General features: G+C 43.2%; 1 protein-coding gene across 1 annotated transcript in view; it reads right to left on the bottom strand.

Annotated features, from left to right (window-relative positions):
• The window catches only part of COX10 (cytochrome c oxidase assembly factor heme A:farnesyltransferase COX10), a 111,577-nt gene that overhangs the window by 68,640 nt on the left and 23,680 nt on the right, over positions 1 to 19,257 (bottom strand).

Below are 19,257 nucleotides of genomic sequence, written 5' to 3'. Positions count from 1 at the left end.
CCACTGCACATCCTCTCCGGGGGCTGAATGGGCTTGGCTTCTGCTCTCAAGCCCTTGTGGAAGCAGGCAGACCCCGTGTAGAGGCGACTCCCCCAAAGGCAAGCGCTGGAAGCCTTACCTCGGTTTCTTAGGATTCAGGGAGGATTTAGCTGGTTTCTGGCAGACGCATACTTAGGAAAGATCTTAATTCAACGCAGTTTACTGAAGCAGCGGTCTCCTGGCCAGTGGAGTGTCCAGCGCTTGGCTTTCGTGAAGACTGAGAGGCTGGTCTCAGCCATCCCAGCACCGCCTGCCGCTTGGCAGGGCTTCCCTCAGCTGGTCAAGGGCATTTTTCTTCCTCAGAGCAGCCCCACAGCCACTGCCACCGACCAGGACTGCAGTCAGCCCTGCGCCTAGAAAATCTCCGACTGTGGGGTGAGGAGTGGGAAGCTAGAGCAGAGAGAGGTACGGCAAGGCTTAAGGTCAACACGCAGAAAACGTCAGAGGAGGTCAGACCCAGAAATCCTCTGCTGGTGAAAGGGCAGCAAGAATCTGCGAACAGGTGCCTTGTGTGTTGATGTTTGGTCAAAGCAAGGTTAGGAATCTGGTGGGTAAGTCAGGGTCAAGAGAGAAAGGGCTCCAGAGTCAGATAAAACTGGAAGGACTTCCAGCTCTGCCATTTGGCCAAATAACCGGAGGCAACTCACTTAACTTCTCTGAGCAACCATTTTCTCATCTGTTCCACGGGGAAAGCAAGACCTAGCTTACAGTGTTGCTACGAAGATAAAATCAGATGATGTACGTAAAGTGATGCTATTATTAGCATCATTATGATTACGGTTATTTGCAGTGACTCACCGGGAGGCCCTGCAGGCCGCAAGCAGAGAAAAATATATATTTAATATATATATTTGAATACGTATTTATTCAAAGTATAACCCATTTCACTAGGAACCAGGAGACACAAGCACTTAGGGGTGGAGGATTCGGCCCGCATGGCCTCCGGCAGCTTTCTACACCGCTGACCACTCCCTCCCTCTTCATTATGCCCTCTGCTCCCCTGGTACCCTGCTTTTCTCCCCCTCTGTCTCCCCAGTGTCCTCGGCAAGGGCGTCCCTCTCTTCGTGCCAGGAAACAGCGCAGATCCTCAGGGCCGGGCTCGTTCATGTCCACAGCTACAACCACCATCTCCGGGATGACTCTCAAATTTCCATCTGCAACACGTTCCTCTATCCTGACTTCCAGACCCATATATCCATCCGTCCACTTGTCATTTCCCCTTGGCTATAATGAAGGTACCTCAAACTCAACATGTCCAAAACTGAACTCATGATTCTTCCATGAAACCTAGGTCCTCTGTGAGTGAACGGTATCACCATCCACCTAATCTCACAAGTTACACCCGAGGAGTCATCCTTGACAGCTTCTCTCCCTCTTTCCTCAAGTGTGAATCAATCTGTAGGTGCTGTTCATTTTCTCTCTTAAATATCTCTCCGACCTCACCCTCTCCGGCATCACTCTGGTCTAAGCCACCACCAGCTTTTCCCTAGAGAATGGCAAAGCCTCTTGACGGTTCTCGCCGTATCCACTCTGGCTTAAATACCAAATCTGATCAGGTGATCCCTCTAGAGATTCTAGAGCGTGACAATGGCTTCCAAATGCTCTTAAAAACCTTGCCGTGGCACGTACACCGTCCGTGGCCTGCCCTCTGCCCTCCGCCACGCGGCCTCCCTGCACTCAGCAGCCCCCTTCCCACCTCTCTCCAGTGACAGCGCTCCCAGCTGTCCTCAGCCACGCTCCCTTCTGGGGCGGGGCCTGTGCGCGAATTATCCACTCTGCCTAGAACGCTCTTCCCGCCCCCACTTCCCTGGGAAACTCTCACTCATCTTCCTCAGCCTGGGCATCGTTTCCATCCCTCTCACAAACTCACACAGTACCAGGCACCTCTCATCTGCAGAGCTCACGAAAGCAATCCTGTACTTTTCAAATACAATCTGTGATCATTGAATTACTGTCTGCCTCCTCACTCCCCAGGTATCGGGGAGTTTACTGTGAACTCCGTTGCCTAGTGACTGGTATATACAATAGACGCTCAGAGGAAGACAAAATAGTTGAAAACAAGTTGAATACCTGAACCAGTTGCTTCAATAAAGGCATAAATTACAAACTTACACAAAATATAGGAAGTGGGACCAGGAGATATCACCTCGGGGCAGATGAAGAGCCCAAAAATATCAGAGTTCGGAGGAAGGGAGACCCATACCCATTGCGGCAAAGCACAAGGGCAGAGAGGAGGATTAGCATCCACGCCTGTAGTTTCAAGCAAATACTGCACACCCTGCACCAGTGCAGATACCGTGGCTGGAGAGACCTCTGTGAGTTGAGTGGTGAATAAACGGGGAGTAACAGTGGGACCATCAAAACTTTCCCACAGAAACAGTGGCAACAGTACCGAGAGGCAGTAGAACGTATGTTCGAAAAAATCCTACTAGTAAAAATAAAAGTAAACTTTGGAAAGCATTTGCTTTTTACTCTCAACACCATAAAAGAAGAACTAAAGGAAGACATGACAGCATACTTGTATGGGAAAAAAGAAAAAGCTGCCTGAGTACAGGCAGATACAACAGAAAAATAGGTGAGAAATGGGACCTGATATTAAAGAAACTAAAAATCTAAGAGCTAAGAAAACCTAGGAATGAACATTCAAAAAAGGGAGAAGGTCTAAATTTTAGAAATTACATTTACTAAGAATATAAAGTGTGAGCAAACCAGAAAAAAATCAGTGTATTTCTTTGATTCTTCTACGTGCTTTTCTCCCCTATATTTTAACCTTTCTGAAGCTGGGATTCATCTGCAGATTGGCTGGTCTATCTAGTGCTGTCTCCTGTTATATTTGCACCTTCCTGCCCTCAAGAGTTAGCAAATAGTCTTTAGGAGCTAGGAAATGCTTTTGGATAAGAAGACTGAATAGTGCAAAGATGTCTGTTTTCCACAAGTAAATTCACAGGTACAATGTAGTTCTAATGACAACCCAATGGGTTTTTTTCTTTTAAGAACTTCAAAACAAAGATTCTCAACTTCACCTGAAACAATAAACTAAGAAGCACCAAAAAAAGTCTTGAAGAAGAAGTGCACTGCAGGAGACATGCAACCTCAGACATCAAAGTACATTACAGAGGTCAACTTCTTAAAAGGGTGTGGTTCTAGAAACAACAGAATGAACAGATTAGTGAAACAGAAATAATCCAAATATAACAGAATGGTAGCTATTTTAAGAGTGGCAGTTCAAAATAATCCTGGGATGACAAGCTAACAATTCAGGACCACATTAAGTTAAATTACCACCTCATAACCTATTTTTTTTGTAAAGAATCCAAATATAGGTAGAAGGTAGAAGGTCTTTCTAATTACCCTTCCCAAGGGAGAAACCTCATAAAACAACAGATTTGAGTATTTAAAAAATGTAAGGCTTCCTTCCCTATACTCCAAAATAACATAAATAAACATAAATAAAGGGCAATGTCAAGGAAAAGTTCGGAAAAATATTTGCAACAAATTATTAAACACACATAAAGCTCTTAGATATCATTTGAAAAGAAAATGTCTTCAGACTAAAATAGACAAAAGACATGACAGAACAATCATGGCAATTAACCAACAAGAAAGTACAATGACTAATAAATACTTATAATTAACACATTATGAACATAAGACTGATTTCCTTTTCTCAAGACCTAAGATGAGTGAGATGAGAAAACGTGTTGGCCAATGTGAAGAAACTGAACTTGTGGGGAGAGAGGCAGGATGTTCCCAGGGGTCTGGGGAGTCCCTGGCGGGTTCTGAGCAGAGGAGGGATGTGATCTCACTTACGTTTTAGAACGTCACTCTGGATGTCATGTTGAGAATAGGCTGAAGAAGCAGCAACCCCAGTGAGAGGCTATTCATAACCCAGGGAAAACACACCAGTGGTGGTGATGTGACGGTCCAACCATCCTCCTGCCACTCCTCATAACCTCTACAGCTAAGTGTGTGTGTGTGTGTGTGTGTGTGTGTGTGTGTGTGTGTGTGTGTGTGTGTGTGTGTGTGTCCAATCAGCATACTTTCCTGATGGACTGAATCTGGGGTTTAAGAGAAAGCCAGGGGTCGTGGATGACTCCAAAGTCTCTGGTCTGAACAACCATCACACTGGATTGACTGACAGCAACTGAGATGGGCCGCCAGAGCAGGTTTACGGGGAAGGATGAGAAGTTCAGTTTTAGACATTACCTTTCCGGCATCTTACAGAAATCCAAGCAGAGCTGGTGAGTAGACAGCAGGGTATGTGAAGAGCCTGGGCTTCTGTATCTCCTATCTAATTTTTTCCTCTGGTAATGAAGTTTCTGTGAGGAAATGCATCACTGGAATATGTTCTCACTAACAGCTAATATTAGTTGTGAGCACAGAGAACACATAGCTCATTACGTCCACACATTTTGCAATTCCAATTAATGAAGAATAATTTTTTAAAGTCTTCAAATGACAAAGATGAAATTAATAAACACTCTCATTTAGTACTGTATGAAAAAACCTACTGTGCTGTTATAAATAACTTTTACATTGTCATTAACTTAAGCTTGATTCTATCTGCTCCCTTCGTATTATTGAATTTTAATTCAACTTGTTTTATTACAATCTTAATGTTAATCCTTTCAAAGATGGCTAATAAGTTTCCAAGAGAATTTGTACAAACAACAGGATTATCCTCCTCTTTACCTTGTAAAATGTGATTTTTTTAAATAACAGCTGTGACGAGGTTAGAATAACAAAGGCCCAGAGCAACGATGCTGATTTAGGCCCCTTTGACCACTGAGCTACCTTATCACTTGCAGGCTCATTTTCTCATTCAACAGCCATTCAATGAGTGCCGGGTGCCGGGAATTAAGATAAACAAAATATGCCCTTGCAGCCAGAAAGGGGCTCAGAGGCTAGTGCACATTCAGATATGCAAAACATAAAATGCAATCTAATAAACGGTGTCACAGAAAGCTACAGGGAACTATGAGATCAGGGCAGAATGCATCAAAATCCAGAAAAGGTTAAATTAAGCCCTAACATACAAGTTTATGGAAAACACATACTAAACAAATATTGATTAAAATGACCTGAGTGCAAAAGGTTAAATATAACTTCATAGGGGAATGTTTTTGTGCTACCACATACTAATCGCTAATGGCCATACTTAAGAATATCCACTTAAAGTGTTTTCTATCGAATAACTATGAATTATATATGCTTATGACTGTAATTCTTTGATTGAATTACTTAACTCTGACATATGCCTCAAACACCTAGAGTGAACCTCTGTCAAATTCAATAAACAAGGAGCCCTTTAGACTGAGATGTCCCCAATGTCTCAGCAGCCTGCGTATGCAAAACAAAACCTAAGCCTGTAAATATCTCGAGGTGAAGAAGTCAAAACCTAAGGAGAGCCAAACACAAACAGCCAACCAAGTTCCCAAATAAGGCTCAAGCTACAGCCAATCAAATCATCTCCTGGCTTCGCCAGCCTCCTCTCTAGGAAAAGCCTTTTCCTTGGCTCCTGTCACGGGAGCACCCCTAACCACTTCTGGTTTGGAGCTGCCCAGGCTGGATCGATTTTTGCTCGAAGAAACTCTTGAAAAATTTAAGATGCCTCAGTTTATCTTTTAACACCTCTTTACAGAGGATTACAGTGTTAATGTCACTTGCTGGCAGCTTGAGACACTTTGTAGTAAAACATCAGTGGCATATCCAGAAACATGTCTTTGATCAATGAACTTTAAAAATGAACGCTGAATTTTTTACTGTTACACTCTCCTATGCAGACATTTAGAAAGCAAATTAAGAATTCTACATCCAGTTACTATTTAGGCTTCAATCTGACAGAAATGATAAAAGTAAGGATGCAAACAAGCATGACAGTGAAAGTGAGAATGACATGTTTACATTGATTTGACTTTCTCTTCTTGCAAAAGCAACGGTGGATTAATTGGTTAATTCAAGTGATTTTGTTAAAAGTTCACGAAAATCGTTTAAAGCTATGCTTAGAAAATAATAGAGATATCTAGAGTATCATACTTAATTTGTATGTGGACATTTGTGGGGGAGAAAATGGGCTAATGAGGGAAAGGATGATTAAGACATGTGGATAACTATTTAAATATTTAAGCCAAGAAATGTACTACTATGGAATGGCATGAAATGTAAATTAACACAGGATCTGGTCTTTTAATTTGACAGCTGTTTGACAACTGCAAAGTGGAAAACTGACCTCAGACAACTGCAAATAAATGAGAGATGATTAAGGCAAAGAATTTCACATGGAATGATACAATATCCATTGTAGTAATTCCTCACAGGGGGATAGATAAATGCAGGCTGGAATTTTTATTGTCTTTGAAGGTGCTGATACTCAACGGACTTAAATTTCACAGAGAGCTGTGTTACTCCATTACAATTAATGTCACTTTCTGAAATGTAATGCCATCGCCCTGAGTGGAAAAATAATTGTAAACACATTTGAAATTTCCAGGTGTTTCTTGAAGCAATTTTCAGTTGACCCTCCTTGACTTTCCCTTTTGGATGCTACAACAGTACCATACCCCCTTTTTAAAATTTGGAAATAATGAGCTCTTCTGTGGTACAGCTTGCGAAGACACACGTGTCCAAGAAAGGCAGCCGCTTAATCTCCAACCTGAGATTCACCGGCTTGATTCTATCTAACTTACTGAGATATTTTGTGCTTCACTTTTCTTGGCATGATGAAAATAAGGGGAGAAAAGTGCATTCCACCGTTTAGTTGTGAAGAATTCTGTTTCAGAAGAAAGATTTTTCTATCCTTTCTTCTTCTTCTTAAAAATACTTTGGTAAATGATAATATATAAATTGTGTGTCCTATTTCAAAGGCTAGACTTGGGGGTGGAGTCCTCAAGGAAAATTCAATCCACTGACAGGTTTTGTTTGGAATACACAGGGTTTCAAAAAATTGAGCCAACATTTCACACTGAAAACTCAGGAAATTTCACAGGAAAACCCAAGTGTCTAGCTTGTATTGAAAAACCGGAGGTTCCAGCTGCACGGGTTCTGCATTGATCTGGGCTGAGCACAGCAGCTGCCCCCTCGTCAGGGCACTCACCCTCGAGTTCATCAAGGCCACCACACAGCCCTCAAATGGCAAGTAAAACATGGAAGGAAGAGACTCCAAAGCATTTGTCTCTGAAAGTGGAAAAAATCACTGTGGGTAACTGAGATGAATTCCCTGTGATCACGGAAAAGGTTTAAAAAAAAAAAAAATCTCACTTCTGAGGCTTGTCTATAATCACTTTCCAGCAAGACTGTTTCCTACAAACACAATTATAGTCCCAGGAACTAGGCAGCCTAAGGGGTTGGGGGGTGCACAGCTGGATGTGCCCCCAGGTAAGTCCCTCCTCACCCCAAGACGCAATCCACAGGAAGACCGGGGTGAGCGACGAGGCCAAGCGCAGGTTTCCAGTTTGCTTCTCCGGCATCAACCCACTGACTGTCCTCCTCACAGACGGGTTAGGCGTCCCCTTTGTGTGCCCTGAACGCCTCAACCACTCACCACAGTTGTGATTTTACATTTATCTGTGTCATTTTTTGACTGACGCCCATTTCTCCCACCAAACGATAAGCAACATTCATCACTGACTCCTTCACATGCTGAGCTCCTACTATGTGTCGGACTGTTTTCTAGGCCCTGGGGGAAGAGCAATAGATAAAACCAAGGCTCTTTTCTCATGGTGCCGACATTCTAGTGAGGGAAGCAGACAACGAACCAAAAAACACGTCAGAGGAGAGGGACAGGAGTGCAGAGTGCGGGCCTGCCCTTGGCTCAGGGCGGGAGCCACCTGAGCGGAAGTTGGAGTGAAGCCACGTGGACACCTGTGAGGAGGCAGTGGGCACGAGGACCCCCGGACTCTGGCCAGGAGCGTTACTGACGGGCTGGGGTGAGGGCAAGGAAGCCGCGTGGCTGGAGCTGGATGAGCAAGGCTGCCAGAGGGAGGAGAGCAGCACCCAGAGGGGGGACTTGGGGTTTTATTCTGAGTCGATCCATCCACACGCCTCCGACATAACTTCCCCCTGTTTGTCCAAGCTCTCTATTTTCCCATCACAGAAAACACCCAAAATGTACACACCAGTCCCAGCCCACAGGGTGCAGCCTCTCTACTGTCCTCAAGTCCAGGCTGCTCTCTGCCCCCAGCCCCCATTCACTCTCACCTGGATGCCCATCGCCAGTTTTCTGGTACCAGCTCTCCACATTCTCATCCTCTCTGTCTCCTGCTCGGATGCTGGCCCTACCCATCTCCACCTGGAGACGCCAAAAGCGCGGCAAACATTACCCGCCCTCACCCCCCACCCCCCGCAGCCACCAAATCCAGACTGCATTATTATTTCTTTGCCCAGACCTGCTCCTCCTTCTGCGTTCCCCACCCGGGCACGGTGGGTGGACGGCACTCTGTCCACCCACTCCCCCATGTCAGAAATCTACCAGGTGTGTACACACCTTTCTCTTCCGCACTAGGACATCAAATGAACGATCAAGTCCCCTAACTTGGCATCTCTCCTAGCAACGCCGCTTCAAGCTCTTGTGAGCTCTACTTGTTACCTGAACCGGTCTGTCCTCAAGCCTGGCGTCACAGAAGAGCTGAATCAATTTTTATAGAAAGAAAATCTCCCCATCGCCTTTCCTCATTCAATAAATTCCTGTTAATAAGAAGTCATAATAATTAACATTGCCTGCCTGCCTTCTAAGTACCAGGCCCTTCTCTAAGAACTAACTGCGTCATTTACTTTCTCAACGACCTCCTCTGCTGAGACAGGTTAGGTCAACCGCCTGAGTCACAGGGCTCATGGGTGGCAGATACCGAACCTCCACCAGCAGCCTGGCCAGCGAGCCTGGGCTCGACCCTCAGCCTTCCCGGCCTCGCTGAGCAGCTCCCTTGCGCCGGAGAAATAGACAAGGTCACTGCCCGCGCTGAGCTTACAATCAATCAATCACCCAAATGCATCCTTACAATCGTGAAAAGCACCATGAAGGCACGCTGCCCAGGTGATGCAGGTGGGGACCTGACGCTGCTGCACTGCCTGCTTCTATGTTCATCATGTCCTCGTCCCTGCCTGGTGTTTTCTTGTTAAAATAATTATCGCCCACCTTTTGCTTTTCCACTTAAACTCCAACAGAGGAGCAACCTTCCTGCTGCCAGCACCGAGCACAGTGCCTGGCACGACACAGGCCTGTAGGAAGCGTCTGCTGAATGAATGACACTTCAGCTATGATGCCGGCAGACGCCACGATCTAAGATGGGGATGTGGAAGGAGGTGGGGCTGGAGAGGAAACGGACCACGCAGCGTCCGTGGGTCAAAGTCAGTGCCTTCTCCACCCTTAAAGCGCTCGAGAGCCGTTACAGGTGTGATGGCTTTATGGCCACCCACCATGGCTGCCCAGCACCTACAGGGTAGTCCGGATGCTTGAGCATGGCAGGCTGGCCGCGCTGCCCCACCCCTGCTGGGTTCTTCGGCCGAATCTCACAGCACAGCCCCACCCAGGGCCTCAGTCTCCGGGTCTCTACTCATGACCTTCTCTCTGCCTGGAAAGTTCCCCTGTCACACGCATCTAGCTGGTAAACGCCCACCTGACCTTGGGAGGCTCTGGTCCCTTCTTGGGGAAGCTCTCCTGCCCTCCAGACGGGGCAATGACCACTCCCGGCCCCTTCCCTGTACACCTACGGCACTGCCTGTATTCTTCCCCTATACTAGTGCGCTTTATTATTCCACTGTACTTATTTACACAACTGTCTTCCCTACCAGACTAGGAGCTACTTCAGAGCAGGGACTGACCTTTTGATCACTGGCAAAAGGAGCTGATGAACATGCGAGGGTCCTTCCCGAAAATGACTTTCAGGAAGAGACGACCACCGGGTACTAGCATTTCCTACTACCTAACAGCACCCTGCTTTTTGGTCACGGGCAAATCGGAGCCTCTCTCCAACAGGTGGGGGACACCGGGGAGACTCCGACAGCCTCCCCCCCACCCCCCAGCCTCGGCGATTTTGACTTGAACTCAGCAGAACAAACAAAATTCTGCGCGAGTGAAAACCAGCTCAGTCACATTTTCCTGACTTTCAAAGGCATTAAAGCAAAGTCCTGAAGCCTGATTGTTCACCAAGTACTTACGGAAAGCGTCACTTTTTAATGCGACCTGACTTTACTTATTAAGCCAGAGGTATTTGGGGATGGCTAAATATCTCTCTGCTGAAAAACTTAAGAACGATTTTTCTTCTTATGCAAAAACATGTTAGACTTTGAATCAGGGGACTGTCTAATTGTTCCAGGTTAACCGCATGCTTATTTAAATAAGCTATATTGCCATTCTGTCATTTACTCAAGAGCAAGTGAAAATCAAGGAGGGAATCCAGGCTCAGTCAAAAGTGTCCTTTACTAATACCCTAATTTACAAAATCCCTGAATATTCTGATAAGAACTGAGAATCTGGTCTTAAGATATTTTAAAATTCTTAACATCCCACGTCTTGTTTAATCCCCATTATTTTAAATTAGGAGTTGACAGCATTAACTTTAGGAGAGAAATCTTTAGTCTCGTATCTTCAGCAAGCTGTTTAAGGAAATTATACACAGCACCGTTTAATCCTTCGTATTAGTTCTCCTAATAACAGCAATATGAACAGTAGCAATTTTCTAGATCATCAACCATATTTTTGCTAAAAGCGGTATCAGAATAACGTCATTTTACTCAGATATATTAATGAAAATGTTAGGATAATACACTAGACTTTTATTTCAGCCGTAGTTTTCTTTTTTATAAGCTAGCAGGTAAATATCTTCTAGGATTAAAGAAATCTCCGTTGGAATAAAAGCTAAAACTGCGTATTTTCTTAGTATTGTAAGGTTACACAGTAGATTTTCAGGTATAAGGACACTCTCTATTACAAGTATACATAAATCTTATTAACTACCAAATTTTCTCTTTTGTTTCATCCTATCTTTACATTCCATCATTCAAATCCTTTAGAATTTCTTTGTTCCCCCTGTGATCATTGCTTCCAAGAGAAATCTGGCATAGGATCTGAAGGAAATGCCAGAGTGAAATTTTCCTTAAGATTAATCACACAGGTAAGTAATTTCCCCTTCTTGCCAAACAATATTTTCTAAAACTTCTTGGAAAATCGATACGACAGGACTGGGTGGCCGTGAAAATGTCAAGTTTAGGATTTACTTAATCACTTACGTACACATGTTAAAGGTCTAATGCCTTGCCTAAAGCAGCATGGAGCTCCTTTACTGGTTAGAAATAGCAACAAACAAAGGATCCTCAAAAGTCGGTCTGGATTCAAGAGCATAGGTCTAACAGATCTGTTCCATTGTCCATCGCCGACACCCTGATTCCTATTCCTATTCCTTTCAAGTGTCTGGAAGTTCAGTATGGAATTCAGAGTCATCAAATGACTCCGATTTTAAAGTAAAAATACTAAAACATTGAAATTTTTCATGTGTTAAACCCTAAAAGCAGCGACTAAGGCAAAGAGAGTGAGTATGAGATGGCTTCCCAGGGTCGGTCCACAGGGTCAAGTTTGACATCAGTGTCATCAGTCAACCAAGAGTCAACCTAACCTAGAAAACAGCGGGGCAGGGAGGCTGGTTCAGAGCAGAGAACAAACAAGCTGAAGGGATTCAGATGAACAAGCTACCAGGAAAGGCAAAACATAACTGAAGACTTGGGGAAAAAAAAAAAAAAGAAAAGAAAAGAAAGATAATTTGGGAAAAACTCAGCCTGACTCCTGCTGGGTTGAGAAGACAGGGAGCCATCCAGGCAGGAAGCAAGTTTCTAAACCTCCCACATCACAGTGAATCACAACCCGCTACCCAGAGACACAAGCCAAGAACCACAACTCCAAAAACCTACATTAGTATCACTTCCATTATTTCCATTATGTCTCAATTAAATATCTGCTTTTGTGATTTATCAACCTTTTCCACCAGTATTTCTTAGATTTACCAGCACTGACTACACAACTCCACATGGCTATGAAGTGGCAGAGGACGAATAATGCCTGCTGAGCCCAAGTCACCACATATTCCAATACCACGTTGGAGGTATTACACGCTTGAAATAAATATATACGCATATTCACGCACACGCATATATTAGTTTGCAAGGCTAACCCAAGGCTCTTAGTACACTGAGGAAAATATCCCATTCTCTATATTATGACCCTAACTGGAGATAACTGGATGGTAACCAGATTCTGAAAGTGGGCCAGAAACAGACCACACTTTTATATCAGTAACAATAATAACAGCTAACATTAATGGAGCACTTGGCTTCTACAGGGCGTAGTGCTTCAAATCCTCCCTGTCTCACTAGAGACAGAGACATTGCCGGCCCACGACGGTTCCTTCACCTCCAGGGCTCTGCAGCAAGGATGCCGGTCACCTGGGGGAAGGTGACTCATTCAGTGGGAACAGCCCTATTCCGAGTGGTGCCCGGACTAACACATTTCAAGTGAGGGGAAGAAGCAGTGAACTGGGGGCCCACGGCCCACAAATTCTGCTCTCAATTTGACCAGGTTCAGATGTGTGATCAAGTTTTTTCTTCTACAGCACTGCGATGATGCCACTTCAGAGTTCTTGTAAGAAGCAAATAAAATAATGGCCAGTTAAGGTGGCATGTAAATTATAAAATACTGTCTATGAATATATGTTCAAATTATCGTCATCTCTACATTTGCTGGCCAAACTTCACCTAGAGTTATGCAGTTATGAATTCCCATGCCAAACTCACTCTACTTAGATGGATCATGCTGGAGTAGAGAATCAAATGTAATTTAGGAACTATTTGGGGTTGTATCAATGCAGGAAAAGAGACTCTGCATTGAAAACGCATTTTCTTTCTGACGTTGCTCAGTAATGCTCATCATTTGCCTTATATAAAAAACATATTTAGTTGGAGACTTTTTCCCACATGCTATTCAAAGACTGCAAAACTGATCTAGCGCAGTAGCTAATCTGAGTCATCTGAATAAGCCACAAGTTGCGGACTTCAGAAGCCTCGGAGTGAACGCAAGTTGCCCACCAGTTAAAACATCAAAGTCAAACAAATCACAACATTCAGAAGAAAAATACGTTTCTCATATTGATTTTTCTTACACACACGATATGTTCTATACATCACATTGCCAGTGTTCGCTGACATCAGCCTTCCTCTCCCAGAATACAACACCGAGTTTCCTAACCACTTCTGTTCAACATGGAAGATGAAAGTCAACTCCTATTGCTCAAGGCAGACTGCAGAGCCAAAACAAAAAAAACATCAGAGAAAGGGAAAACAGAGAAAGATGCTTTAGATATTAATCTCATATTCACTGGGAAAACAGGAAAATCTTTATCTGTCTCTCCTCTCAGAGTTTAAGAGGATGTAAATTTTCTTTTGCCCTACCCACCCTATAATTCAGAGCTCTTCATCCAAAGCTCTTCCTTTTTACCTTACTTCAGCCATGAAAAGTCTCTCAAGTATTGTCAGTATCAAACAAAAAACAGGTCTCTTCTTGACCCTATTTTATTCACACCTCTTGATCTCTTTCATTTCCTTTCATAAAAATTCTTCAACATTCTGATACACTAGATCCCAAAGATAACATGACCTTATCTCCTTTACCTCTCTAATTATAACCTACCTCTCAGATCTGAAACTCTACTTACGTTTTGTGCCTTTCTCGTAACCTTCTCCAAAATAAAGTCTCTGAGAACATCAATAGTTCTTCTTCGAGCTAAGTCTAGGGTATGAATTCATTCATCATTTATTTCATCTTTCAAAAGAGCCATTTTTTGAAATCCCATGAACCTAGATTTAAACAAGCAAGCTAATACTTGTAAAATGCTTAGAACCTTACTTGGCATCTGGTTAAGTGTGAAATAAGTGTCAGCTGCGACTACTGTTATTATGGATTTCTTGCTACTCTCCCTCGCTTCCCCCATAAATATTCCTTTTTTTCCCAATATGACTTCCTTTGGAATTTCACCCTCCTGGCCAGCTATATGCTGTGGGAAGAGGTGATGGTTAGACAAGATCAGTAAATCATAATCACTGGTCTCAAGGAGTAAAGCGTTCCCTAGGGATGAGCTACAGATGAATAATTTTACTGCAACACCACAAGAGCCTATTGACCACAGTTAGGAAGTGACAGACTGGGAGCACGGTCACAAGGAAGAAGGGACACTGAACTGTCACAGACAGGAGAACAATGACCCGTAGTTTGGAGGGATAAGGAGACCGACTTTGGCTCAATAGGAGGAAGACATTTTGAATCATCAGGCTGCCCATCAATAGAGCCAGTTACCCTGAGAGTAAACGGCAACTGCAGTATTCAGTATGCCAGGGATATTATAAAAACTAAAGAGATCCAACACAAAACAAGTCACCAAACTTCTTGAACGATCTACCGACAGCAGAGTAATAACGGAGGAAAACATTCTTGGTCTTATTTGCAGGCGCACACACAGCACCACAATTAGCCTGACAGTAGATCCAACACGTAACTACAGAGAGGGTGACGGTGAGGCAACCCAGGTGACCTGGGTCCAATCAGTGCACTTGGAAGTAGAAAAGCCAGAACCCAAGCCCAAATCATTTGATACAAAGCTGCTTTTACCACACCACATTTATAGTGAAAGATGGAAGGCGTAGGTGGGCTATGAAGAGAGAGACATAGGATTTGTTGTCTAAACTGAGTTAAAAGGGGCGTTTTTAATAATTACACGAGGAACACCAGCATAAACCAGGCCACGTGGTCACCACAGCCATCAGTGGGCAGTTACGTAAGAAGAAAGGTGAGCCAGAGACTGCCCGAGGCAGGAGCTATAGCCAGGATCTAGAGTGAAACCAAAAGTAGAAATCATCAAAGCCGTGGCTCTCAACCAAGGGACTGTAGTCCCCAAGCAACATTGGGCAACGTCTGAAGACATTTTCAGGTGTCACAACTAGGGGGTTGGTGCTAACAGCATCCAGTGGGCAAAGACCAGGGACCATGGGAAATACCCCAGGATGCATAGGACAAAGTTTTCCAGCCCAAACAGTCAAAAGTGCCAAGACTAAGAAACCCTGTATTAAAAATTAAAAGATCTGACTGCATAAACATATGAAACATCTGCACTTCAAAAAAAACCCCCAAAAACTGCAGAAAATATTCCGACCTTACATGAGAAAAAGTTAATCCAATCTATGTACTTCGAGACTTCTTAAGCAAAGGCAAGCATCGGACAGCAAAATGGGCAAACAGAAATGGCAAATAAGCATTTAAACAGTCTCCGCAAATAAAAAACCACTCTACCTCCTGAGGAATCAAACCACTTTGAATTAAAAGGACACGTCTGGGGCTTCCCTGGTGGCTCAGTGGTTGAGAGTCTGCCTGCTAATGCAGGGGACACGGGTTCGAGCCCTGGTCTGGGAAGATCCCACATGCCACGGAGCAACTGGGCCTGTGAGCCACAACTACTGAGCCTGCGCTCCGCAACAAGAGAGGCCGCGATAGTGAGAGGCCCGCGCACCGCGATGAAGAGTGGCCCCCGCTCACCACAACTAGAGAAAGCCCTAGCACAGAAACGAAGACCCAACACAGACAAATAAATAACTAACTAAATAAATAAAATTAAAAGGACACGTCTAAGGTCACCTATAAGGCCAGCATAGATTTTCTAATGTGCAGCGTCGGTGATGAGCTCTCACACGCTGCCAAGTGGAAGCATAAGCTGATTTGGAACAAACAAACAAAAAAAGACCTTCAGGGAAGAAACTAAGCTGTACTTAAAATACATATCTTTTTTAATTTTAACTTTTTATTTTGAAAACTATATACCTTTTAATACAGTGGCACAATTTCAGGAATCTACCTAAAGAAATAGTTGTGGACATGGTCAAAGATTCAGCTACAAGAATTTCGGCTCAGCATTATTTATTTGGGCAAAAATTGAAAACCCCTAAAATGTCAAATAAGGAGAAACCGATTAAACAAATCATGGTATATCTATATACGACTCTTAAAATCATGCTATATAGCAAATATCGACATGGAAAGACATTCATAACATACTACTTAAAAGAAAAAAATATATAGAAAATATACATATTATATATATATCATTACTGTGAGAAATTAATATGAAGGTATGTGTGTGAAAAAAGTCTGTACAGTAATAACATAAATCACAATGGTAAGCGGTGGATCTATTTGGGTGCTGGGATACAAGATACGAGGGCAGGGATTTCTGCTTTTTCTCTGCTGTGACTCTCACACACAAAACAGTGCCTGGCACAAGGGGACATAAAATTAAAAATGTTACTGTTATTTTTACTTACTTATAGTTTCTCACTGATGTGCAATAAGCACTTTATTTTCATCATAATCTTTAAATGTTGCTTTTAAAAAGAATAATTCAATGGCAAAACAAAACGTTTTACAAATAGAAATGGAAATAATGCCACCTACCCCACAGGGTTGTATGGCTTAAATAATAATTTATGTAAATATGCTCTGTAAACTCTAAAGCACTGTATGAATATTAGAAATTAATTATTCTGCTAAGATCATACATTCCAGCATTAAATCATTTTCATATATGCTTTGGCTGGTAGCCTTTCTCTCAGCAATTTCGCTTCCAGTATTTTGTCCTTTAAAAACAGAGGTGCGTGTGGCATTACTTGTAGAAGCAAAAAGTTGCAACCATAGAGGATTGGCTGAGAAAGTTGTGGCACATCCATAAAATGGAATCACTGTTAAAATTCATCCTGTAGAAATGCACTTACTGACATACACTCTTGACCTTTATTAAAAAAATTCATGTATGTGTAACGTAAGTAAAATAATCCCCAATACAGCTTATTACAACAATATCTGTTATGTCAAATAGCCAAGAGTTGTGATGATAATTTTCTGATAATTCTTATCTTTCAACTTGTTAGTTCATTCTACTTGAATTTATCCAGCCTCTTCCTTTTGGTCTCCCGTCTTACAAGATGTGATCGGTCAAAGCCATCTATAACATTGTATCTTCCAGTCGCTGAATTTTATGGATTGCGTTCATCCTTGGAAGGCGTTCCCGCTTTCAAGCTGCCCTATGGCTTTAAATGAAGCATGCATATGGTTTACAAAACATGGGTGTAATTCCTTTTTATATTGTCATGTTAGTGGTTTCTTACATATACATGAGTCTCTTTATGCATTAGTCAGGACTTCATAAATCAGAAGCTAAACCTCATTTTCCCTCCTTAAAAGAAATGTAAGAACTGTTTTCCAACGCTTTATTTTTCCTACTTTCACACAGAGAGATCACAGAAGCAGGGTACGAAGAAGAAATACTCAGAACTAAATGAATAACAGCTAAGAGAAATATTAAAAAAATGTGAACTGTTATTTGAATCCTTTTATAAACGTGACGGAAGGACATTTTCTCCCTATAGAACTCTATCAGAAGCTGGAGAACGTTCGTGCACACCAACCACACATCTGCATTCTTTCAGTTGAACACCAGCTCCCTTAAAAAGGCAGGAAGGGACTTCCTTCCTTGGCGGCCCAGTGGTTAAGACTCTGTGCTTCCAATGCAGGGGGCGTAGGTTCGATGCCTGGTCGGGGAACTAAGATCCTACATGCTGCGGGGCGCGGATAAAAAAAAGCAGGAAGCGCTTCCTTTTTGCCAAGGACTATTTCTTTCTTTATCTGCTGTTCAAAAACTCAGGCAAATTCTTGTGGCCTCGTGCTCTTCGTTCTGCTTACACTAAAGAAAAGCGCTAATGAAAACCGCCTCACGTTCCCCTATTTTAATTTTATGAGACTGCTTAACAACACTAGAACTAAAATATTTCCAACGTTATTTAGAAAATACTGTAATTTAAGAAGCTAATTGATACCATAATAACCATGAAATTCGACAGCGGTGGAAATCATTGAGATTTTTTAAGTATTACAAGGCTTCCCAGTGAAATCACAGTCCAAGGCAAGTGGGAGGAAGCAATGTGATGAATACAGTAAGATGAGGAAGTTATTCATGCGTCCAACAGCACTGACAAAGGGCGGACGCCACGCCCAACGCTGCTGCAGGGGGTGTGCGAGCGTTCCAGAAGAGGAGCAGGACGGCTGTGTGCGTGAGAGGTGGGCCAGGCGAGGAAACCAGCCTACGGAGGCAACGAACGGAAGCGACAGGCACTGCCACTTGTCAGCACAGAAAGAACCCCACCAGTTTAAAACCGACAGAACCCGGGCTTCCCTGGTGGTGCAGTGGTTGAGAATCTGCCTGCCAATGCAGGGGACACGGGTTCGAGCCCTGGTCTGGGAGGATCCCACATGCCGCGGAGCGACTGGGCCCGTGAGCCACAACTGCTGAGCCTGCGCGTCTGGAGCCTGTGCTCCCAACAAGAGAGGCCATGATAGTGAGAGGCCCGCGCACCGCGATGAAGAGTGGCCCCCGCTCACCACAACTAGAGAAAGCCCTCGCACAGAAACGAAGACCCAACACAGCCAAAAATAAATAAATAAATAAGTAAATTTAAAAAAAAAAAAAAAAAAACCGACAGAACCCAACTCACCCCCTGCAGCAAACGTACTTCCTACAGACTGCGAACTAACACAGCCATCTAAGCTCATTTAAACTTCTAAAATTTCTAAAACCTTGGTTTATGTTCAGCTTCCACAAATTTCTGCCTAAATGTAAATCATTTATTTCCTCCAGATATTTCTTTGCTACAACTGAAGGGTTTTTCCCCGTGATGAATTCTTGAACCACCTTTTTCTTTCTGGTGGTGGTGAGAGCGGGAGGCAGGCAGCTCCAACTCAAGGCCATTCTGTATTATCTTTTATAATATTTGGGGATTTCTGAACCATTTGATGCTTATTAGTTTCTTGTTGTTTTCTGAGTCTCCACACTTTTGTCTGGAGCCTCTATTTAAAATTTGTGTAATTGAAACAGAAGACAGCAGTTAATATCCCAAGGATAAGTGCAGTTCTTCAATTTTTAAAAGGAGCCTGAAAACTAGAATGTTTTCCTGGCTTAATCTTATGACCCAGATTTATAATTACATAAAAGTAATAGTTTAAAAAATATTTTGAAACCTAGACCCCAAAATAGCCACATAAATCCATTTTCCTTGTACTGCTTTTTATTCCAATTTTCATTAAAAACATGTTCATTGTGAAACCATGATCATTCTCTTAGCCAGGGAATATGGGAGGGCAGC

The sequence above is a fragment of the Eschrichtius robustus genome, chromosome 20 (genome assembly GCF_028021215.1).
Source record: "Eschrichtius robustus isolate mEscRob2 chromosome 20, mEscRob2.pri, whole genome shotgun sequence".
Classification (NCBI taxonomy): Eukaryota; Metazoa; Chordata; class Mammalia; order Artiodactyla; family Eschrichtiidae; genus Eschrichtius; species Eschrichtius robustus.
Note: the sequence above shows the minus strand (reverse complement) of the source record. Positions and strands in the feature narration are given on the sequence as shown.